Below are 26,326 nucleotides of genomic sequence, written 5' to 3'. Positions count from 1 at the left end.
TAGATGTTAGTGTAGAGCTGAATGTTAGATGTCAGTGTAGAGCTGAAGGTTAGATGTCAGTGTAGAGATGAAGGTTAGATGTCAGTCTAGAGCTGAAGGTTAGATGTCAGTGTAGAGCTGAAGGTTAGATGTCAGTGTAGAGATGAAGGTTAGATGTCAGTCTAGAGCTGAAGGTTAGATGTCAGTCTAGAGCTGAAGGTTAGATGTTAGTGTAGAGATGAAGGTTAGATGTCAGTCTAGAGCTGAAGGTTAGATGTCAGTGTAGAGATGAAGGTTAGATGTCAGTGTAGAGCTGAAGATTAGATGTCAGTCTAGAGCTGAAGGTTAGATGTCAGTGTAGAGATGAAGGTTAGATGTCAGTGTAGAGCTGAAGGTTAGATGTCAGTCTAGAGCTGAAGGTTAGATGTCAGTGTAAAGATGAAGGTTAGATGTCAGTGTAGAGCTGAAGGTTAGATGTCAGTCTAGAGCTGAAGGTTAGATGTCAGTGTAGAGATGAAGGTTAGATGTCAGTGTAGAGCTGAAGGTTAGATGTCAGTCTAGAGCTGAAGGTTAGATGTCAGTCTAGAGCTGAAGGTTAGATGTCAGTGTAGAGATGAAGGTTAGATGTCAGTGTAGAGCTGAAGGTTAGATGTCAGTCTAGAGCTGAAGGTTAGATAAAGCTCTTCTAACATTGAATGTTTCTTTATGCATTAATGTTGAACGATGACTGAGATTTTGTGACCTCTCTCTCTCTCACCCTCTCCATTTCCCCTCCTGTCTCTCCCCCTCCCCATCTCCCCTCTCATCTTCTCCCCTTTCTCTCCCCCTTTCCCCACCCTTTCCATTTCTCTCTATTTCTCCCCCCCTCTCCCCACCCTCTCCATTTCTCTCTATTTCTCCCCCTCCCCCTCTCTCTCATCCTCTCAATTTTTCTCCCCCCTCTCCCCACCCTCTCCATTTCTCTCCCCCTCCCCTCTCTCTGTCTCTCCCCCTCTCCATTTCTCTCCCCCTATCCTCATCCTCTCCATTTCTCTCCCCCTCCCCTCTCCCCTCTCCCCTCTCTCTGTCTCTCTGTCTCTCCCCCCTCTCCCCATCCTCTCTATTTCTCCCCCTCTCCCTCTTCCCACCCTCTCTATTTCTCCCCCTCTCCCTCTCCCCACCCTCTCCATTTCTCTCTGTCTCTCCCCCCTCTCCCCACCCTCTCTATTTATCCCCCTCTCCCTCTTCCCACCCTCTCCATTTCTCTCTATTTCTCCCCCTCTCCCCACCCTCTCCATTTTTCTCCATTTCTCTCCCCCTCCCCTCTCTCTGTCTCTCCCCCTCTCCTCATCCTCTCCATTTATCTCCCCCTCTCCTCATCCTCTCCATTTCTCTCCCCCTCCCCGTCTCCCCTCTCCCCTCTCTCTGTCTCTCTGTCTCTCCCCTCTCTCCCCACCCTCTCTATTTCTCCCCCTCCCCCTCTCCCCACCCTCTCTATTTCTCCCTCTCTATTTCTCCCTCTTCCCACCCTCTCCATTTGTCTCTATTTCTCCCCCTCTCCCCACCCTCTCCATTTCTCTCTCAACCTCTCCCCCTCCCCTCACCCCTCTCTGCATGACACTGTGTGCCTCCTCCTCTCAGCTGCCATACTGGTGACCCAGCTCACGACTCCGTACCTCCGCATCGTACCAGCGGCTGGTGACGACCAACTAACAGGTTAGATTCTCTGCCCATGTTTCCAGTAGAGGTTGTAACATGGACTGTCCTGTTCTCCCAGCCTAAGTGCCTGGTTCTGAGATACTGGTGTACAGCTATAAGGGCTATGTCTATTTCTTCAGTTGTCTGTGTTTTGTTTGTTGTGTTTGTTGTGTTTGTTTTGTTTGTTTGTGGTGTTTGTTGTGTTTGTTTGTTTTGTTTGTTGTGTTTGTTTGTTGTGTTTGTTGTGTTTGTTTAGTTTGTTTGTGGTGTTTGTTGTGTTTGTTTGTTTTGTTTGTTGTGTTTGTTTGTTGTGTTTGTTTGTTTGTTTTGTTTGTTGTGTTTGTTGTGTTTGTTTTGTTTGTTTGTGGTGTTTGTTGTGTTTGTTTGTTTTGTTTGTTGTGTTTGTTGTGTTTGTTTTGTTGTGTTTGTGGTGTTTGTTGTGTTTGTTTGTTTTGTTTGTTGTGTTTGTTGTGTTTGTTTGTTGTGTTTGTTTTGTTGTGTTTGTTGTGTTTGTTTGTTGTGTTTGTTTGTTGTGTTTGTTGTGTTTGTTTGTTGTGTTTGTTGTGTTTGTTGTGTTTGTTTTGTTTGTTGTGTTTGTTGTGTTTGTTGTGTTTGTTGTGTTTGTTTGTTGTGTTTGTTGTGTTTGTTGTGTTTGTTGTGTTTGTTGTGTTTGTTGTGTTTGTTTGTTGTGTTTGTTGTGTTTTTTTGTTGTGTTTGTTGTATTTGTTGTGTTTGTTTTGTTTGTGGTGTTTGTTGTGTTTGTTTGTTGTGTTTGTTGTGTTTGTTTTGTTTGTTTGTTGTGTTTGTTGTGTTTGTTGTGTTTGTTTTGTTGTGTTTGTGGTGTTTGTTGTGTTTGTTGTGTTTGTTGTGTTTGTTTTGTTGTGTTTGTTGTGTTTGTTTTGTTGTGTTTGTTGTGTTTGTTGTGTTTGTTGTGTTTGTTGTGTTTGTTGTGTTTGTTGTGTTTGTTTTGTTTGTTTGTTGTGTTTGTTGTGTTTGTTGTGTTTGTTGTGTTTGTTTTGTTGTGTTTGTGGTGTTTGTTGTGTTTGTTTGTTTTGTTTGTTGTGTTTGTTGTGTTTGTTGTGTTTATGGTGTTTGTTGTGTTTGTTTGTTTGTTTGTTTTGTTGTGTTTGTGGTGTTTGTGGTGTTTGTTGTGTTTGTTTGTTTGTTGTGTTTGTTTGTTTGTTGTGTTTGTTTGTTTTGTTTGTTGTGTTTGTGGTGTTTGTTGTGTTTGTGGTGTTTGTTGTGTTTGTTTGTTTTGTTTGTTGTGTTTGTTGTGTTTGTTGTGTTTGTGGTGTTTGTGGTGTTTGTTGTGTTTGTGGTGTTTGTTGTGTTTGTTTGTTTTGTTTGTTGTGTTTGTTGTGTTTGTGGTGTTTGTGGTGTTTGTTTGTTTGTTGTGTTTGTTTGTTTGTTGTGTTTGTTTGTTTTGTTTGTTGTGTTTGTGGTGTTTGTTGTGTTTGTTTGTTTGTTGTGTTTGTTGTGTTTGTGGTGTTTGTGGTGTTTGTTTGTTTGTTGTGTTTGTTTGTTTGTTGTGTTTGTTTGTTTTGTTTGTTGTGTTTGTGGTGTTTGTTGTGTTTGTTTGTTTGTTGTGTTTGTTTGTTTGTTGTGTTTGTTTTGTTTGTTGTGTTTGTTGTGTTTGTTGTGTTTGTTTGTGGTGTTTGTTGTGTTTGTTGTGTTTGTTTGTGGTGTTTGTTGTGTTTGTTGTGTTTGTTGTGTTTGTTTGTGGTGTGTGTTGTGTTTGTTGTGTTTGTTTGTGGTGTTTGTTTGTGGTGTTTGTTGTGTTTGTTTGTGGTGTTTGTTTGTTTGTTTTGTTTGTTTATTTTGTTTGTTGTGTTTGTTGTGTTTGTTTGTTTGTTTTGTTTGTTGTGTTTGTTGTCTTTGTTTGTGGTGTTTGTTGTGTTTGTGGTGTTTGTTGTGTTTGTTTGTTTTGTTTGTTGTGTTTGTTGTGTTTGTTGTGTTTGTGGTGTTTGTTGTGTTTGTGTTTGTGTTTTGTTTGTTTTGTTTGTTGTGTTTGTTGTGTTTGTGGTGTTTGTGGTGTTTGTTTGTTTGTTGTGTTTGTTTGTTTGTTGTGTTTGTTTGTTTTGTTTGTTGTGTTTGTGGTGTTTGTTGTGTTTGTTTGTTTGTTGTGTTTGTTTGTTTGTTGTGTTTGTTTTGTTTGTTGTGTTTGTTTGTGTGTTTGTTGTGTTTGTTTGTGGTGTTTGTTGTGTTTGTTGTGTTTGTTTGTTTGTTTGTGGTGTTTGTTGTGTTTGTTGTGTTTGTTGTGTTTGTTTGTGGTGTGTGTTGTGTTTGTTGTGTTTGTTTGTGGTGTTTGTTTGTGGTGTTTGTTGTGTTTGTTTGTGGTGTTTGTTTGTTTGTTTTGTTTGTTTATTTTGTTTGTTGTGTTTGTTGTGTTTGTTTGTTTGTTTTGTTTGTTTGTTTTGTTTGTTGTGTTTGTTGTCTTTGTTTGTGGTGTTTGTTGTGTTTGTTTGTTGTGTTTGTTGTGTTTGTTGTGTTTGTTTGTTGTGTTTGTTTTGTTTGTTTGTTGTGTTTGTTTGTTGTGTTTGTTGTGTTTGTTGTGTTTGTTTGTTGTGTTTGTTGTGTTTGTTTTGTTTGTTGTGTTTGTTTGTTGTGTTTGTTTTGTTTGTTTTGTTTGTTGTGTTTGTTTGTTGTGTTTGTTGTGTTTGTTTTGTTTATTGTGTTTGTTGTGTTTGTTGTGTTTGTGGTGTTTGTTGTGTTTGTTGTGAATAAAAAGTTATGCCAGTACACCTGTACCTATGATGAAGCATCCTCGCTGTGTTACAGTACATAAAATACCTCTTTTTAACTTACAATCCTCATGTCATGTGTTGAATCTGGAGATTTTCCTACAGAAGTCAATCCCTTTCATTAAATATGTATAATATTATATCAATAATATCCTATTTTTCCGTTTGGTATTTAGTGTCCGGTGCTGTAGCTATGACAGGACTAAGCATTGTAAATACATTATCTCCTGTGTTCTTCATCAGACACAGTAGATCTGTGTATCTTTCCTGACATCCGACACCAATATCCCTAGACTGATACTAGAGGTGTAGTGGGGGGGGGGGGGTTAATAGTAGCATCCTAAACAGGGCCGTTTGTGTGATATAGTATCGTAGTTCTGGTGTGGTTAAAAGACCCATGCAGTAAAATCTCTCTTTTGTTTCATGTATTTGGCCGTAGAACTGCTACTGTAACTTGTGTGATTTCTTGAAACCTTAATTCAACCTCCATATGGGGATGAAATGGAGAACCCCCCTGTTTCAGCAGTAAACTGTGTTCTCTTCTATAGGGATTCAACAGTCCACTATATCAATATTCAACTGTTATCGATGACCTGTCTTCCCGAAAAAAGTCAATAGAGTCAGTCTAACAGGACATGTTAGAGCAGATTGGTTATAAATACATGTTCTACTGACTGACTGACTGACTGACTGACTGACTGACTGACTGACTGACTGACTGACTGGTTGGCTGACTGACTGGCTGGTTGGCTGGCTGGCTGACTGACTGGTTGGCTGACTGACTGGCTGACTGGCTGGTTGGCTGACTGACTGGCTGGCTGACTGGTTGGTTGGCTGACTGACTGACTGGAGGGCTGACTGGTTGGCTGACTGACTGACTGACTGACTGGCTGGCTGACTGGTTGGCTGACTGGCTGGCTGGCTGGCTGGCTGACTGGCTGACTGGCTGGCTGGCTGACTGGTTGGCTGGCTGGCTGATTGGCTGGCTGACTGATTGGCTGGCTGACTGACTGGTTGGCTGACTGGTTGGCTGGCTGGCTGGCTGAGTGGCTGGCTGGCTGACTGGTTGGCTGGCTGGCTGATTGGCTGGCTGACTGATTGGCTGGCTGACTGGTTGGCTGGCTGGCTGGCTGGCTGACTGTCTGGCTGGCTGGCTGGCTGACTGGCTGGCTGGCTGGCTGACTGGTTGGCTGGCTGGCTGATTGGCTGGCTGACTGATTGACTGACTGACTGACTGGTTGGCTGGCTGACTGTCTGGCTGGCTGACTGATTGGCTGGCTGACTGGCTGGCTGGCTGACTGTCTGGCTGGCTGGCTGACTGTAACACCAGGAGCCATTGAGACGTTACACCTCATGTTTAGAAAGATAGATGTGTTTGTCTACTTGTTGTTGTTGTGATGTTGATAATATAGGAGCGACCACCCATAAGCCTGCCGCGGTAGAGCCAGAGAAACAGACTGACCATACAGTGAAGATAGCCGGAGTCATCGCTGGCATCCTCCTCTTCGTCATTATCTTCCTCGGAGTCGTCCTCCTCATGAAGAAAAGGTCAGCCATTTTGTATAAGAGCTACATGTTGTGTTTTATCACTACGATGCCAATATGACACAGTCAGACAAACTGCCGAGAACTAACATTGAGTTTACACATTATTCCATAAACACAATATGAGATAAATGTGGACATCTAGTCTCTAAGAACAAGACTTTTGTTGTTACTCCCGACAATACTCCCTATTCGCTTTTTCGTCCTCAGAAGAGCTGTGGCAGCGTCGCTGTCGAATGTAAATAATTAATTTGATTATGTTGATACGCTACATTACGGCTGTTTACGGCTAAATGAGAAACAGTTTGCTATGAAACATGAATGTCTCCAATGCCCCATCATACAACAGGCATTAAACTAACCCCAACCCCATTCAATGACACTGGGTTGGAGATAGGAGGAAAAGGGAGAGGCCTATAGAAGGGAAGATAAAGAATAGGAGATAAGTAGGAAATAATGAGAGAGAGAGAGAGAGAGAGAGCCTAGCGAGAGAGAGAGAGCCTAGAGAGAGAGAGACTAGAGAGAGAGAGAGAGAGAGAGAGAGAGAGAGAGAGAGCCTAGCGAGAGAGAGAGAGCCTAGAGAGAGAGAGACTAGAGAGAGTGAGAGAGAGAGAGAGAGAGAGACTAAAGAGAGAGAGAGAGAGAGAGAGAGAGCCGAGAGAGAGAGAGAGAGAGAGCCTAGAGAGAGAGAGAGAGAGCCTAGAGAGAGAGAGAGAGCCTAGAGAGAGAGAGACTAGAGAGAGAGAGAGAGCCTAGAGAAAGATCAAATCCCCGAGCTGACAAGGTAAAAATCTGAACTAGGCAGTTAACCCATTGTTCTCCGGTAGGCCATCATTGTAAATGCGAATTTGTTCTTAATTGACTTGCCTAGTTAAGAAAAAAAGGGTGAGGCAAGGAGAGAGTTTTTCTATATGTACTGTAGCTTCAGGTACTATAGATACTATACGGGAGGTGGGCTTCAGGTACTATAGATACTATACGGGAGGAGGGCTTCAGGTACTATAGATACTATAGGGAGGAGGGCTTCAGGTACTATAGATACTATACGGGAGGTGGGCTTCAGGTACTATAGATACTATACGGGAGGAGGGCTTCAGGTACTATAGATACTATAGGGAGGAGGGCTTCAGGTACTATAGATACTATACGGGAGGTGGGCTTCAGGTACTATAGATACTATACGGGAGGAGGGCTTCAGGTACTATAGATACTATATGGGAGGAGGGCTTCAGGTACTATAGATACTATACGGGAGGTGGGCTTCAGGTACTATAGATACTATACGGGAGGAGGGCTTCAGGTACTATAGATACTATACGGGAGGTGGGCTTCAGGTACTATAGATACTATACGGGAGGTGGGCTTCAGGTACTATAGATACTATACGGGAGGAGGGCTTCAGGTACTATAGATACTATAGGGAGGAGGGCTTCAGGTACTATAGATACTATACGGGAGGAGGGCTTCAGGTACTATAGATACTATACGGGAGGAGGGCTTCAGGTACTATAGATACTATACGGGAGGTGGGCTTCAGGTACTATAGATACTATACGGGAGGTGGGCTTCAGGTACTATAGATACTATACGGGAGGTGGGCTTCAGGTACTATAGATACTATACGGGAGGTGGGCTTCAGGTACTATAGATACTATACGGGAGGAGGGCTTCAGGTACTATAGATACTATAGGGAGGAGGGCTTCAGGTACTATAGATACTATACGGGAGGAGGGCTTCAGGTACTATAGATACTATACGGGAGGAGGGCTTCAGGTACTATAGATACTATACGGGAGGTGGGCTTCAGGTACTATAGATACTATACGGGAGGTGGGCTTCAGGTACTATAGATACTATACGGGAGGTGGGCTTCAGGTACTATAGATACTATACGGGAGGAGGGCTTCAGGTACTATAGATACTATACGGGAGGAGGGCTTCAGGTACTATAGATACTATACGGGAGGAGGGCTTCAGGTACTATAGATACTATACGGGAGGAGGGCTTCAGGTACTATAGATACTATACGGGAGGAGGGCTTCAGGTACTATAGATACTATACGGGAGGAGGGCTTCAGGTACTATAGATACTATACGGGAGGTGGGCTTCAGGTACTATAGATACTATACGGGAGGAGGGCTTCAGGTACTATAGATACTATATGGGAGGTGGGCTTCAGGTACTATAGATACTATACGGGAGGAGGGCTTCAGGTACTATAGATACTATAGGGAGGAGGGCTTCAGGTACTATAGATACTATACGGGAGGAGGGCTTCAGGTACTATAGATACTATACGGGAGGAGGGCTTCAGGTACTATAGATACTATACGGGAGGAGGGCTTCAGGTACTATAGATACTATACGGGAGGAGGGCTTCAGGTACTATAGATACTATATGGGAGGAGGGCTTCAGGTACTATAGATACTATACGGGAGGAGGGCTTCAGGTACTATAGATACTATACGGGAGGTGGGCTTCAGGTACTATAGATACTATACGGGAGGAGGGCTTCAGGTACTATAGATACTATACGGGAGGAGGGCTTCAGGTACTATAGATACTATACGGGAGGAGGGCTTCAGGTACTATAGATACTATATGGGAGGAGGGCTTCAGGTACTATAGATACTATACGGGAGGAGGGCTTCAGGTACTATAGATACTATACGGGAGGTGGGCTTCAGGTACTATAGATACTATACGGGAGGAGGGCTTCAGGTACTATAGATACTATACGGGAGGTGGGCTTCAGGTACTATAGATACTATACGGGAGGAGGTACTATAGATACTATACGGGAGGAGGGCTTCAGGTACTATAGATACTATACGGGAGGAGGGCTTCAGGTACTATAGATACTATACGGGAGGAGGGCTTCAGGTACTATAGATACTATACGGGAGGTGGGCTTCAGGTACTATAGATACTATACGGGAGGTGGGCTTCAGGTACTATAGATACTATACGGGAGGAGGGCTTCAGGTACTATAGATACTTACAGGTACTATAGATACTATACGGGAGGAGGGCTTCAGGTACTATAGATACTATACGGGAGGAGGGCTTCAGGTACTATAGATACTATACGGGAGGAGGGGAGGGCTTCAGGTACTATAGATACTATACGGGAGGAGGGCTTCAGGTACTATAGATACTATACGGGAGGTGGGCTTCAGGTACTATAGATACTATACGGGAGGTGGGCTTCAGGTACTATAGATACTATACGGGAGGAGGGCTTCAGGTACTATAGATACTATACGGGAGGAGGGCTTCAGGTACTATAGATACTATACGGGAGGAGGGCTTCAGGTACTATAGATACTATACGGAGGAGGGCTTCAGGTACTATAGATACTATACGGGAGGAGGGCTTCAGGTACTATAGATACTATACGGGAGGAGGGCTTCAGGTACTATAGATACTATACGGGAGGAGGGCTTCAGGTACTATAGATACTATACGGGAGGAGGGCTTCTATAGATACTATACGGGAGGTACTATAGATACTATATGGGAGAGAGGGCTTAGATACTATAGATAGGTACTAGATACTATAGGGAGGAGGGCTTCAGGTACTATAGATACTATACGGGAGGAGGGCTTCAGGTACTATAGATACTATACGGGAGGAGGGCTTCAGGTACTATAGATACTATACGGGAGGAGGGCTTCAGGTACTATAGATACTATACGGGAGGAGGGCTTCAGGTACTATAGATACTATACGGGAGGAGGGCTTCAGGTACTATAGATACTATACGGGAGGAGGGCTTCAGGTACTATAGATACTATACGGGAGGAGGGCTTCAGGTACTATAGATACTATACGGGAGGAGGGCTTCAGGTACTATAGATACTATACGGGAGGAGGGCTTCAGGTACTATAGATACTATACGGGAGGAGGGCTTCAGGTACTATAGATACTATACGGAGGAGGGCTTCAGGTACTATAGATACTATACGGGAGGAGGGCTTCAGGTACTATAGATACTATACGGGAGGAGGGCTTCAGGTACTATAGATAGGTACTATAGACGGGAGGAGGGCTTCAGGTACTATAGATACTATACGGGAGGAGGGCTTCAGGTACTATAGATACTATACGGGAGGAGGGCTTCAGGTACTATAGATACTATATGGGAGGAGGGCTTCAGGTACTATAGATACTATAGGGAGGAGGGCTTTAGGTACTATAGATACTATACGGGAGGTGGGCTTCAGGTACTATAGATACTATACGGGAGGAGGGCTTCAGGTACTATAGATACTATACGGGAGGAGGGCTTCAGGTACTATAGATACTATACGGGAGGAGGGCTTCAGGTACTATAGATACTATACGGGAGGAGGAGGGCTTAGATAGGTACTATAGATACTATACGGGAGGAGGGCTTCAGGTACTATAGATACTATACGGGAGGTGGGCTTCAGGTACTATAGATACTATACGGGAGGAGGGCTTCAGGTACTATAGATACTATACGGGAGGAGGGCTTCAGGTACTATAGATACTATACGGGGGTGGGCTTCAGGTACTATAGATACTATACGGGAGGAGGGCTTCAGGTACTATAGATACTATACGGGAGGTGGGCTTCAGGTACTATAGATACTATACGGGAGGAGGGCTTCAGGTACTATAGATACTATACGGGAGGAGGGCTTCAGGTACTATAGATACTATACGGGAGGAGGGCTTCAGGTACTATAGATACTATACGGGAGGTGGGCTTCAGGTACTATAGATACTATACGGGAGGAGGGCTTCAGGTACTATAGATACTATACGGGAGGTGGGCTTCAGGTACTATAGATACTATACGGGAGGAGGGCTTCAGGTACTATAGATACTATACGGGAGGAGGGCTTCAGGTACTATAGATACTATACGGGAGGAGGGCTTCAGGTACTATAGATACTATACGGGAGGAGGGCTTCAGGTACTATAGATACTATACGGGAGGAGGGCTTCAGGTACTATAGATACTATACGGGAGGAGGGCTTCAGGTACTATAGATACTATACGGGAGGAGGGCTTCAGGTACTATAGATACTATACGGGAGGAGGGCTTCAGGTACTATAGATACTATACGGGAGGAGGGCTTCAGGTACTATAGATACTATACGGGAGGAGGGCTTCAGGTACTATAGATACTATACGGGAGGAGGGCTTCAGGTACTATAGATACTATACGGGAGGAGGGCTTCAGGTACTATAGATACTATACGGGAGGAGGGCTTCAGGTACTATAGATACTATACGGGAGGAGGGCTTCAGGTACTATAGATACTATACGGGAGGAGGGCTTCAGGTACTATAGATACTATACGGGAGGAGGGGTACTTCATACGGTACTATAGATACTATACGGGAGGAGGGCTTCAGGTACTATAGATACTATACGGGAGGAGGGCTTCAGGTACTATAGATACTATACGGGAGGAGGGCTTCAGGTACTATAGATACTATACGGGAGGAGGGCTTCAGGTACTATAGATACTATACGGGAGGTGGGCTTCAGGTACTATAGATACTATACGGGAGGAGGGCTTCAGGTACTATAGATACTATACGGGAGGAGGGCTTCAGGTACTATAGATACTATACGGGAGGAGGGCTTCAGGTACTATAGATACTATACGGGAGGAGGGCTTCAGGTACTATAGATACTATACGGGAGGAGGGCTTCAGGTACTATAGATACTATACGGGAGGAGGGCTTCAGGTACTATAGATACTATACGGGAGGAGGGCTTCAGGTACTATAGATACTATACGGGAGGAGGGCTTCAGGTACTATAGATACTATACGGGAGGAGGGCTTCAGGTACTATAGATACTATATGGGAGGAGGGCTTCAGGTACTATAGATACTATACGGGAGGAGGGGCTTCAGGTACTATAGATACTATACGGGAGGAGGGCTTACTAGGTACTATAGATACTATACGGGAGGAGGGCTTCAGGTACTATAGATACTATACGGGAGGAGGGCTTCAGGTACTATAGATACTATACGGGAGGAGGGCTTCAGGTACTATAGATACTATACGGGAGGAGGGCTTCAGGTACTATAGATACTATATGGGAGGAGGGCTTCAGGTACTATAGATACTATACGGGGAGGAGGGCTTCAGGGTACTATAGATACTATACGGGAGGAGGGCTTCAGGTACTATAGATACTATACGGGAGGAGGGCTTCAGGTACTATAGATACTATACGGGAGGAGGGCTTCAGGTACTATAGATACTATACGGGAGGAGGGCTTCAGGTACTATAGATACTATACGGGAGGAGGGCTTCAGGTACTATAGATACTATACGGGAGGAGGGCTTCAGGTACTATAGATACTATACGGGAGGAGGGCTTCAGGTACTATAGATACTATACGGGAGGAGGGCTTCAGGTACTATAGATACTATACGGGAGGAGGGCTTCAGGTACTATAGATACTATATGGGAGGAGGGCTTCAGGTACTATAGATACTATACGGGAGGAGGGCTTCAGGTACTATAGATACTATACGGGGAGGGGGCTTCAGGTACTATAGATACTATACGGGAGGAGGGCTTCAGGTACTATAGATACTATACGGGAGGAGGGCTTCAGGTACTATAGATACTATACGGGAGGAGGGCTTCAGGTACTATAGATACTATACGGGAGGAGGGCTTCAGGTACTATAGATACTATAACTATAGATACTATACGGGAGGAGGGCTTCAGGTACTATAGATACTATACGGGAGGAGGGCTTCAGGTACTATAGATACTATACGGGAGGAGGGCTTCAGGTACTATAGATACTATACGGGAGGAGGGCTTCAGGTACTATAGATACTATACGGGAGGAGGGCTTCAGGTACTATAGATACTATACGGGAGGAGGGCTTCAGGTACTATAGATACTATACGGGAGGAGGGCTTCAGGTACTATAGATACTATACGGGAGGAGGGCTTCAGGTACTATAGATACTATACGGGAGGAGGGCTTCAGGTACTATAGATACTATACGGGAGGAGGGCTTCAGGTACTATAGATACTATACGGGAGGAGGGCTTCAGGTACTATAGATACTATATGGGAGGAGGGCTTCAGGTACTATAGATACTATACGGGAGGAGGGCTTCAGGTACTATAGGGAGGGGGCTTCAGGTACTATAGATACTATACGGGAGGAGGGCTTCAGGTACTATAGATACTATACGGGAGGAGGGCTTCAGGTACTATAGATACTATACGGGAGGAGGGCTTCAGGTACTATAGATACTATACGGGAGGAGGGCTTCAGGTACTATAGATACTATACGGGAGGAGGGCTTCAGGTACTATAGATACTATACGGGAGGAGGGCTTCAGGTACTATAGATACTATACGGGAGGAGGGCTTCAGGTACTATAGATACTATACGGGAGGAGGGCTTCAGGTACTATAGATACTATACGGGAGGAGGGCTTCAGGTACTATAGATACTATACGGGAGGAGGGCTTCAGGTACTATAGATACTATACGGGAGGAGGGCTTCAGGTACTATAGATACTATACGGGAGGAGGGCTTCAGGTACTATAGATACTATACGGGAGGAGGGCTTCAGGTACTATAGATACTATACTATACGGGAGGAGGGCTTCAGGTACTATAGATACTATACGGGAGGAGGGCTTCAGGATACTATAGATACTATACGGGAGGAGGGCTTCAGGTACTATAGATACTATACGGGAGGAGGGCTTCAGGTACTATAGATACTATACGGGAGGAGGGCTTCAGGTACTATAGATACTATACGGAGGAGGGCTTCAGGTACTATAGATACTATACGGGAGGAGGGCTTCAGGTACTATAGATACTATACGGGAGGAGGGCTTCAGGTACTATAGATACTATACGGGAGGAGGGCTTCAGGTACTATAGATACTATACGGGAGGAGGGCTTCAGGTACTATAGATACTATACGGGAGGAGGGCTTCAGGTACTATAGATACTATACGGGAGGAGGGCTTCAGGTACTATAGATACTATACGGGAGGAGGGCTTCAGGTACTATAGATACTATAGGGAGGAGGGCTTCAGGTACTATAGATACTATACGGGAGGAGGGCTTCAGGTACTATAGATACTATACGGGAGGAGGGCTTCAGGTACTATAGATACTATACGGGAGGAGGGCTTCAGGTACTATAGATACTATACGGGAGGAGGGCTTCAGGTACTATAGATACTATACGGGAGGAGGGCTTCAGGTACTATAGATACTATACGGGAGGAGGGCTTCAGGTACTATAGATACTATACGGGAGGAGGGCTTCAGGTACTATAGATACTATACGGGAGGAGGGCTTCAGGTACTATAGATACTATACGGGAGGAGGGCTTCAGGTACTATAGATACTATACGGGAGGAGGGCTTCAGGTACTATAGATACTATACGGGAGGAGGGCTTCAGGTACTATAGATACTATACGGGAGGAGGGCTTCAGGTACTATAGATACTATACGGGAGGAGGGCTTCAGGTACTATAGATACTATACGGGAGGAGGGCTTCAGGTACTATAGATACTATACGGGAGGAGGGCTTCTACTATAGATACTATAGGGAGGAGGGCTACTATAGATACTATACGGGAGGAGGGCTTCAGGTACTATAGATACTATACGGGAGGAGGGCTTCAGGTACTATAGATACTATACGGGAGGAGGGCTTCAGGTACTATAGATACTATACGGGAGGTGGGCTTCAGGTACTATAGATACTATACGGGAGGAGGGCTTCAGGTACTATAGATACTATACGGGAGGAGGGCTTCAGGTACTATAGATACTATACGGGAGGAGGGCTTCAGGTACTATAGATACTATACGGGAGGAGGGCTTCAGGTACTATAGATACTATAGGGAGGAGGGCTTCAGGTACTATAGATACTATACGGGAGGAGGGCTTCAGGTACTATAGATACTATACGGGAGGAGGGCTTCAGGTACTATAGATACTATACGGGAGGAGGGCTTCAGGTACTATAGATACTATACGGGAGGAGGGCTTCAGGTACTATAGATACTATACGGGAGGAGGGCTTCAGGTACTATAGATACTATACGGGAGGAGGGCTTCAGGTACTATAGATACTATACGGGAGGAGGGCTTCAGGTACTATAGATACTATACGGGAGGTGGGCTTCAGGTACTATAGATACTATACGGGAGGAGGGCTTCAGGTACTATAGATACTATACGGGAGGAGGGCTTCAGGTACTATAGATACTATACGGGAGGAGGGCTTCAGGTACTATAGATACTATACGGGAGGAGGGCTTCAGGTACTATAGATACTATACGGGAGGAGGGCTTCAGGTACTATAGATACTATACGGGAGGAGGGCTTCAGGTACTATAGATACTATACGGGAGGAGGGCTTCAGGTACTATAGATACTATACGGGAGGAGGGCTTCAGGATACTATACGGGACTATAGATACTATACGGGAGGAGGGCTTCAGGTACTATAGATACTATACGGGAGGAGGGCTTCAGGTACTATAGATACTATACGGGAGGTGGGCTTCAGGTACTATAGATACTATACGGGAGGAGGGCTTCAGGTACTATAGATACTATACGGGAGGAGGGCTTCAGGTACTATAGATACTATACGGGAGGTGGGCTTCAGGTACTATAGATACTATACGGGAGGAGGGCTTCAGGTACTATAGATACTATACGGGAGGAGGGCTTCAGGTACTATAGATACTATACGGGAGGAGGGCTTCAGGTACTATAGATACTATACGGGAGGAGGGCTTCAGGTACTATAGATACTATACGGGAGGTGGGCTTCCAGGTACTATAGATACTATATGGGAGGAGGGCTTCAGGTACTATAGATACTATACGGGAGGAGGGCTTCAGGTACTATAGATACTATACGGGAGGAGGGCTTCAGGTACTATAGATACTATACGGGAGGAGGGCTTCAGGTACTATAGATACTATACGGGAGGTGGGCTTCAGGTACTATAGATACTATACGGGAGGAGGGCTTCAGGTACTATAGATACTATACGGGAGGAGGGCTTCAGGTACTATAGATACTATACGGGAGGAGGGCTTCAGGTACTATAGATACTATACGGGAGGAGGGCTTCAGGTACTATAGATACTATACGGGAGGTGGGCTTCAGGTACTATAGATACTATACGGGAGGAGGGCTTCAGGTACTATAGATACTATACGGGAGGAGGGCTTCAGGTACTATAGATACTATACGGGAGGAGGGCTTCAGGTACTATAGATACTATACGGGAGGAGGGCTTCAGGTACTATAGATACTATACGGGAGGAGGGCTTCAGGTACTATAGATACTATAGATACTATACGGGAGGAGGGCTTCAGGTACTATAGATACTATACGGGAGGAGGGCTTCAGGTACTATAGATACTATACGGGAGGAGGGCTTCAGGTACTATAGATACTATACGGGAGGAGGGCTTCAGGTACTATAGATACTATACGGGAGGAGGGCTTCAGGTACTATAGATACTATACGGGAGGAGGGCTTCAGGTACTATAGATACTATACGGGAGGAGGGCTTCAGGTACTATAGATACTATACGGGAGGTGGGCTTCAGGTACTATAGATACTATACGGGAGGAGGGCTTCAGGTACTATAGATACTATACGGGAGGAGGGCTTCAGGTACTATAGATACTATACGGGAGGAGGGCTTCAGGTACTATAGATACTATACGGGAGGAGGGCTTCAGGTACTATAGATACTATACGGGAGGAGGGCTTCAGGTACTATAGATACTATACGGGAGGAGGGCTTCAGGTACTATAGATACTATACGGGAGGAGGGCTTCAGGTACTATAGATACTATACGGGAGGAGGGCTTCAGGTACTATAGATACTATACGGGAGGAGGGCTTCAGGTACTATAGATACTATACGGGGAGGGCTTCAGGACTATAGGGCTTCAGGTACTATAGATACTATACGGGAGGAGGGCTACTATAGGAGGGCTTCAGGGAGGAGGGCTTCAGGTACTATAGATACTATACGGGAGGAGGGCTTCAGGTACTATAGATACTATACGGGAGGAGGGCTTCAGGTACTATAGATACTATACGGGAGGAGGGCTTCAGGTACTATAGATACTATACGGGAGGAGGGCTTCAGGTACTATAGATACTATACGGGAGGAGGGCTTCAGGTACTATAGATACTATACGGGAGGAGGGCTTCAGGTACTATAGATACTATACGGGAGGAGGGCTTCAGGTACTATAGATACTATACGGGAGGAGGGCTTCAGGTACTATAGATACTATACGGGAGGAGGGCTTCAGGTACTATAGATACTATACGGGAGGAGGGCTTCAGGTACTATAGATACTATACGGGAGGAGGGCTTCAGGTACTATAGATACTATACGGGAGGAGGGCTTCAGGTACTATAGATACTATACGGGAGGAGGGCTTCAGGTACTATAGATACTATAGGGAGGAGGGCTTCAGGTACTATAGATACTATACGGGAGGAGGGCTTCAGGTACTATAGATACTATACGGGAGGAGGGCTTCAGGTACTATAGATACTATACGGGAGGAGGGCTTCAGGTACTATAGATACTATATGGGAGGAGGGCTTCAGGTACTATAGATACTATACGGGAGGAGGGCTTCAGGTACTATAGATACTATACGGGAGGAGGGCTTCAGGTACTATAGATACTATACGGGAGGAGGGCTTCAGGTACTATAGATACTATACGGGAGGAGGGCTTCAGGTACTATAGATACTATACGGGAGGTGGGCTTCAGGTACTATAGATACTATACGGGAGGAGGGCTTCAGGTACTATAGATACTATACGGGAGGAGGGCTTCAGGTACTATAGATACTATACGGGAGGAGGGCTTCAGGTACTATAGATACTATACGGGAGGAGGGCTTCAGGTACTATAGATACTATACGGGAGGAGGGCTTCAGGTACTATAGATACTATACGGGAGGAGGGCTTCAGGTACTATAGATACTATACGGGAGGAGGGCTTCAGGTACTATAGATACTATACGGGAGGAGGGCTTCAGGTACTATAGATACTATATGGGAGGAGGGCTTCAGGTACTATAGATACTATACGGGAGGAGGGCTTCAGGTACTATAGATACTATACGGGAGGAGGGCTTCAGGTACTATAGATACTATACGGGAGGAGGGCTTCAGGTACTATAGATACTATACGGGAGGAGGGCTTCAGGTACTATAGATACTATACGGGAGGAGGGCTTCAGGTACTATAGATACTATACGGGAGGAGGGCTTCAGGTACTATAGATACTATATGGGAGGGAGGGCTTCAGGTACTATAGATACTATATGGGAGGAGGGCTTCAGGTACTATAGATACTATACGGAGGTGGGCTTCAGGTACTATAGATACTATACGGGAGGAGGGCTTCAGGTACTATAGATACTATACGGGAGGAGGGCTTCAGGTACTATAGATACTACTATAGATACTATACGGGAGGAGGGCTTCAGGTACTATAGATACTATAGGGAGGAGGGCTTCAGGTACTATAGATACTATACGGGAGGAGGGCTTCAGGTACTATAGATACTATACGGGAGGAGGGCTTCAGGTACTATAGATACTATACGGGAGGAGGGCTTCAGGTACTATAGATACTATACGGGAGGAGGGCTTCAGGTACTATAGATACTATACGGGAGGAGGGCTTCAGGTACTATAGATACTATACGGGAGGAGGGCTTCAGGTACTATAGATACTATACGGGAGGAGGGCTTCAGGTACTATAGATACTATATGGGAGGAGGGCTTCAGGTACTATAGATACTATACGGGAGGAGGGCTTCAGGTACTATAGATACTATACGGGAGGAGGGCTTCAGGTACTATAGATACTATACGGGAGGAGGGCTTCAGGTACTATAGATACTATACGGAGGAGGGCTTCAGGTACTATAGATACTATAGATACTATAAGGAGGAGGGCTTCAGGTACTATAGATACTATACGGGAGGAGGGCTTCAGGTACTATAGATACTATACGGGAGGAGGGCTTCAGGTACTATAGATACTATACGGGAGGAGGGCTTCAGGTACTATAGATACTATACGGGAGGAGGGCTTCAGGTACTATAGATACTATACGGGGAGGTGGGCTTCAGGTACTATAGATACTATACGGGAGGAGGGCTTCAGGTACTATAGATACTATACGGGAGGAGGGCTTCAGGTACTATAGATACTATACGGGAGGAGGGCTTCAGGTACTATAGATACTATACGGGAGGAGGGCTTCAGGTACTATAGATACTATACGGGAGGAGGGCTTCAGGTACTATAGATACTATAGGTACGGGAGGAGGGCTTCAGGTACTATAGATACTATACGGGAGGAGGGCTTCAGGTACTATAGATACTATACGGGAGGAGGGCTTCAGGTACTATAGATACTATACGGGAGGAGGGCTTCAGGTACTATAGATACTATACGGGAGGAGGGCTTCAGGTACTATAGATACTATATGGGAGGAGGGCTTCAGGTACTATAGATACTATACGGGAGGAGGGCTTCAGGTACTATAGATACTATACGGGAGGAGGGCTTCAGGTACTATAGATACTATACGGAGGAGGGCTTCAGGTACTATAGATACTATACGGGAGGAGGGCTTCAGGTACTATAGATACTATACGGGAGGAGGGCTTCAGGTACTATAGATACTATACGGGAGGAGGGCTTCAGGTACTATAGATACTATACGGGAGGAGGGGAGGTGGGCTTCAGGTACTATAGATACTATACGGGAGGAGGGCTTCAGGTACTATAGATACTATACGGGAGGAGGGCTTCAGGTACTATAGATACTATACGGGAGGAGGGCTTCAGGTACTATAGATACTATACGGGAGGAGGGCTTCAGGTACTATAGATACTATACGGGAGGAGGGCTTCAGGTACTATAGATACTATACGGGAGGAGGGCTTCAGGTACTATAGATACTATACGGGAGGAGGGCTTCAGGTACTATAGATACTATACGGGAGGAGGGCTTCAGGTACTATAGATACTATACGGGAGGAGGGCTTCAGGTACTATAGATACTATACGGGAGGAGGGCTTCAGGTACTATAGATACTATACGGGAGGAGTGGCTTCAGGTACTATAGATACTATACGGGAGGAGGGCTTCAGGTACTATAGATACTATACGGGAGGAGGGCTTCAGGTACTATAGATACTATACGGGAGGAGGGCTTCAGGTACTATAGATACTATACGGGAGGAGGGCTTCAGGTACTATAGATACTATACGGGAGGAGGGCTTCAGGTACTATAGATACTATACGGGAGGAGGGCTTCAGGTACTATAGATACTATACGGGGAGGAGGGCTTCAGGTACTACTATAGATACTATAGATACTATACGGGAGGAGGGCTTCAGGTACTATAGATACTATACGGGAGGAGGGCTTCAGGTACTATAGATACTATACGGGAGGTGGGCTTCAGGTACTATAGATACTATATGGGAGGAGGGCTTCAGGTACTATAGATACTATACGGGAGGAGGGCTTCAGGTACTATAGATACTATACGGGAGGAGGGCTTCAGGTACTATAGATACTATATGGGAGGAGGGCTTCAGGTACTATAGATACTATACGGGAGGAGGGCTTCAGGTACTATAGATACTATACGGGAGGAGGGCTTCAGGTACTATAGATACTATACGGGAGGAGGGCTTCAGGTACTATAGATACTATACGGGAGGAGGGCTTCAGGTACTATAGATACTATACGGGAGGAGGGCTTCAGGTACTATAGATACTATACGGGAGGAGGGCTTCAGGTACTATAGATACTATACGGGAGGAGGGCTTCAGGTACTATAGATACTATACGGGAGGAGGGCTTCAGGTACTATAGATACTATACGGGAGGAGGGCTTCAGGTACTATAGATACTATACGGGAGGAGGGCTTCAGGTACTATAGATACTATACGGGAGGAGGGCTTCAGGTACTATAGATACTATACGGGAGGTGGGCTTCAGGTACTATAGATACTATACGGGAGGAGGGCTTCAGGTACTATAGATACTATACGGGAGGAGGGCTTCAGGTACTATAGATACTATACGGGAGGAGGGCTTCAGGTACTATAGATACTATACGGGAGGAGGGCTTCAGGTACTATAGATACTATACGGGAGGAGGGCTTCAGGTACTATAGATACTATACGGGAGGAGGGCTTCAGGTACTATAGATACTATACGGGAGGTAGATACTATACGCTTCAGGTACTATAGATACTATACGGAGGAGGGGCTTACTAGGCACTATAGATACTATAGATACTATACGGGAGGAGGGCTTCAGGTACTATAGATACTATACGGGAGGAGGGCTTCAGGTACTATAGATACTATATGGGAGGAGGGCTTCCAGGTACTATAGATACTATACGGGAGGAGGGCTTCAGGTACTATAGATACTATACGGGAGGAGGGCTTCAGGTACTATAGATACTATATGGGAGGAGGGCTTCAGGTACTATAGATACTATACGGGAGGAGGGCTTCAGGTACTATAGATACTATACGGGAGGAGGGCTTCAGGTACTATAGATACTATACGGGAGGAGGGCTTCAGGTACTATAGATACTATACGGGAGGAGGGCTTCAGGTACTATAGATACTATATGGGAGGAGGGCTTCAGGTACTATAGATACTATACGGGAGGAGGGCTTCAGGTACTATAGATACTATAGGGAGGAGGGCTTCAGGTACTATAGATACTATACGGGAGGAGGGCTTCAGGTACTATAGATACTATACGGGAGGAGGGCTTCAGGTACTATAGATACTATACGGGAGGAGGGCTTCAGGTACTATAGATACTATACGGGAGGAGGGCTTCAGGTACTATAGATACTATACGGGAGGAGGGCTTCAGGTACTATAGATACTATACGGGAGGAGGGCTTCAGGTACTATAGATACTATACGGGAGGAGGGCTTCAGGTACTATAGATACTATACGGGAGGAGGGCTTCAGGTACTATAGATACTATACGGGAGGAGGGCTTCAGGTACTATAGATACTATAGGGAGGAGGGCTTCAGGTACTATAGATACTATACGGGAGGAGGGCTTCAGGTACTATAGATACTATACGGGAGGGGGCTTCAGCTATAGATACAGGGAGGGCTTCACTATAGATACTATATGGGAGGAGGGCTTCAGGTACTATAGATACTATACGGGAGGGGGCTTCAGGTACTATAGATACTATACGGGAGGAGGGCTTCAGGTACTATAGATACTATACGGGAGGAGGGCTTCAGGTACTATAGATACTATACGGGAGGAGGGCTTCAGGTACTATAGATACTATACGGGAGGAGGGCTTCAGGTACTATAGATACTATACGGGAGGAGGGCTTCAGGTACTATAGATACTATACGGGAGGAGGGCTTCAGGTACTATAGATACTATACGGGAGGAGGGCTTCAGGTACTATAGATACTATACGGGAGGAGGGCTTCAGGTACTATAGATACTATACGGGAGGAGGGCTTCAGGTACTATAGATACTATACGGGAGGAGGGCTTCAGGTACTATAGATACTATACGGGAGGAGGGCTTCAGGTACTATAGATACTATACGGGAGGAGGGCTTCAGGTACTATAGATACTATACGGGAGGGGGCTTCAGGGATACTATACGGAGGAGGAGCTTCAGGTACTATAGATACTATACGGGAGGAGGGCTTCAGGTACTATAGATACTATACGGGAGGAGGGCTTCAGGTACTATAGATACTATACGGGAGGAGGGCTTCAGGTACTATAGATACTATACGGGAGGAGGGCTTCAGGTACTATAGATACTATACGGGAGGAGGGCTTCAGGTACTATAGATACTATACGGGAGGAGGGCTTCAGGTACTATAGATACTATACGGGAGGAGGGCTTCAGGTACTATAGATACTATACGGGAGGAGGGCTTCAGGTACTATAGATACTATACGGGAGGAGGGCTTCAGGTACTATAGATACTATACGGGAGGAGGGCTTCAGGTACTATAGATACTATACGGGAGGAGGGCTTCAGGTACTATAGATACTATACGGGAGGAGGGCTTCAGGTACTATAGATACTATACGGGAGGAGGGCTTCAGGTACTATAGATACTATACGGGAGGAGGGCTTCAGGTACTATAGATACTATACGGGAGGAGGGCTTCAGGTACTATAGATACTATACGGGAGGAGGGCTTCAGGTACTATAGATACTATACGGGAGGAGGGCTTCAGGTACTATAGATACTATACGGGAGGAGGGCTTCAGGTACTATAGATACTATACGGGAGGAGGGCTTCAGGTACTATAGATACTATATGGGAGGAGGGCTTCAGGTACTATAGATACTATACGGGAGGGGCTTCAGGTACTATAGATACTATACGGGAGGGCTTCAGGTACTATAGATACTATATGGGAGGAGGGCTTCAGGTACTATAGATACTATACGGGAGGAGGGCTTCAGGTACTATAGATACTATACGGGAGGAGGGCTTCAGGTACTATAGATACTATACGGGAGGAGGGCTTCAGGTACTATAGATACTATACGGGAGGAGGGCTTCAGGTACTATAGATACTATACGGGAGGAGGGCTTCAGGTACTATAGATACTATACGGGAGGAGGGCTTCAGGTACTATAGATACTATACGGGAGGAGGGCTTCAGGTACTATAGATACTATACGGGAGGAGGGCTTCAGGTACTATAGATACTATACTATAGAGGAGGGCTTCAGGTACTATAGATACTATACGGGAGGAGGGCTTCAGGTACTATAGATACTATACGGGAGGAGGGCTTCAGGTACTATAGATACTATATGGGAGGAGGGCTTCAGGTACTATAGATACTATACGGGAGGAGGGCTTCAGGTACTATAGATACTATACGGGAGGAGGGCTTCAGGTACTATAGATACTATACGGGAGGAGGGCTTCAGGTACTATAGATACTATACGGGAGGAGGGCTTCAGGTACTATAGATACTATACGGGAGGAGGGCTTCAGGTACTATAGATACTATACGGGAGGTGGGCTTCAGGTACTATAGATACTATACGGGAGGAGGGCTTCAGGTACTATAGATACTATACGGGAGGAGGGCTTCAGGTACTATAGATACTATACGGGAGGAGGGCTTCAGGTACTATAGATACTATACGGGAGGAGGGCTTCAGGTACTATAGATACTATACGGGAGGAGGGCTTCAGGTACTATAGATACTATACGGGAGGAGGGCAGGTACTATAGATACTATACAGGAGTACTATAGATACTATACGGGAGGTGGGCTTCAGGTACTATAGATACTATACGGGAGGAGGGCTTCAGGTACTATAGATACTATACGGGAGGAGGGCTTCAGGTACTATAGATACTATACGGGAGGAGGGCTTCAGGTACTATAGATACTATACGGGAGGTGGGCTTCAGGTACTATAGATACTATACGGAGGAGGGCTTCAGGTACTATAGATACTATACGGGAGGAGGGCTTCAGGTACTATAGATACTATACGGGAGGAGGGCTTCAGGTACTATAGATACTATACGGGAGGAGGGCTTCAGGTACTATAGATACTATACGGAGGAGGGCTTCAGGTACTATAGATACTATACGGGAGGAGGGCTTCAGGTACTATAGATACTATACGGGAGGAGGGCTTCAGGTACTATAGATACTATACGGGAGGAGGGCTTCAGGTACTATAGATACTATAGATACTATACGGAGGAGGGCTTCAGGTACTATAGATACTATACGGGAGGAGGGCTTCAGGTACTATAGATACTATACGGGAGGAGGGCTTCAGGTACTATAGATACTATACGGGAGGAGGGCTTCAGGTACTATAGATACTATACGGGAGGAGGGCTTCAGGTACTATAGATACTATACGGGAGGAGGGCTTCAGGTACTATAGATACTATACGGGAGGAGGGCTTCAGGTACTATAGATACTATACGGGAGGAGGGCTTCAGGTACTATAGATACTATACGGGAGGAGGGCTTCAGGTACTATAGATACTATACGGGAGGAGGGCTTCAGGTACTATAGATACTATACGGGAGGAGGGCTTCAGGTACTATAGATACTATACGGGAGGAGGGCTTCAGGTACTATAGATACTATACGGGAGGAGGGCTTCAGGTACTATAGATACTATACGGGAGGAGGGCTTCAGGTACTATAGATACTATACGGGAGGAGGGCTTCAGGTACTATAGATACTATACGGGAGGAGGGCTTCAGGTACTATAGATACTATACGGGAGGAGGGCTTCAGGTACTATAGATACTATACGGGAGGAGGGCTTCAGGTACTATAGATACTATACGGGAGGTGGGCTTAGATACTAGGTACTATAGATACTATACGGGAGGAGGGCTTCAGGTACTATAGATACTATACGGGAGGAGGGCTTCAGGTACTATAGATACTATACGGGAGGAGGGCTTCAGGTACTATAGATACTATACGGGAGGAGGGCTTCAGGTACTATAGATACTATACGGGAGGAGGGCTTCAGGTACTATAGATACTATACGGGAGGAGGGCTTCAGGTACTATAGATACTATACGGGAGGAGGGCTTCAGGTACTATAGATACTATACGGGAGGAGGGCTTCAGGTACTATAGATACTATACGGGAGGAGGGCTTCAGGTACTATAGATACTATACGGGAGGAGGGAGGAGGGCTTCAGGTACTATAGATACTATACGGGAGGTGGGCTTCAGGTACTATAGATACTATACGGGAGGAGGTGGGATACTTCAGGTACTATAGATACTATACGGGAGGAGGGCTTCAGGTACTATAGATACTATACGGGAGGAGGGCTTCAGGTACTATAGATACTATACTATAGGAGGAGGGCTTCAGGTACTATAGATACTATACGGGAGGTGGGCTTCAGGTACTATAGATACTATACGGGAGGAGGGCTTCAGGTACTATAGATACTATACGGGAGGAGGGCTTCAGGTACTATAGATACTATACGGGAGGAGGGCTTCAGGTACTATAGATACTATACGGGAGGAGGGCTTCAGGTACTATAGATACTATACGGGAGGAGGGCTTCAGGTACTATATAGATACTATACGGGAGGAGGGCTTCAGGTACTATAGATACTATATGGGAGGAGGGCTTCAGGTACTATAGATACTATACGGGAGGAGGGCTTCAGGTACTATAGA

General features: G+C 45.5%; 1 pseudogene; it reads left to right on the top strand.

The window, feature by feature from the left end:
* The window catches only part of LOC127907536 (receptor-type tyrosine-protein phosphatase mu-like), an 830,490-nt pseudogene that overhangs the window by 502,356 nt on the left and 301,808 nt on the right, over window positions 1-26,326 (top strand).

Source organism: Oncorhynchus keta, chromosome 15 (assembly GCF_023373465.1).
Source record: "Oncorhynchus keta strain PuntledgeMale-10-30-2019 chromosome 15, Oket_V2, whole genome shotgun sequence".
In the NCBI taxonomy this organism is placed as follows: Eukaryota; Metazoa; Chordata; class Actinopteri; order Salmoniformes; family Salmonidae; genus Oncorhynchus; species Oncorhynchus keta.
This window is presented reverse-complemented; position numbering and strand designations above follow the sequence as displayed.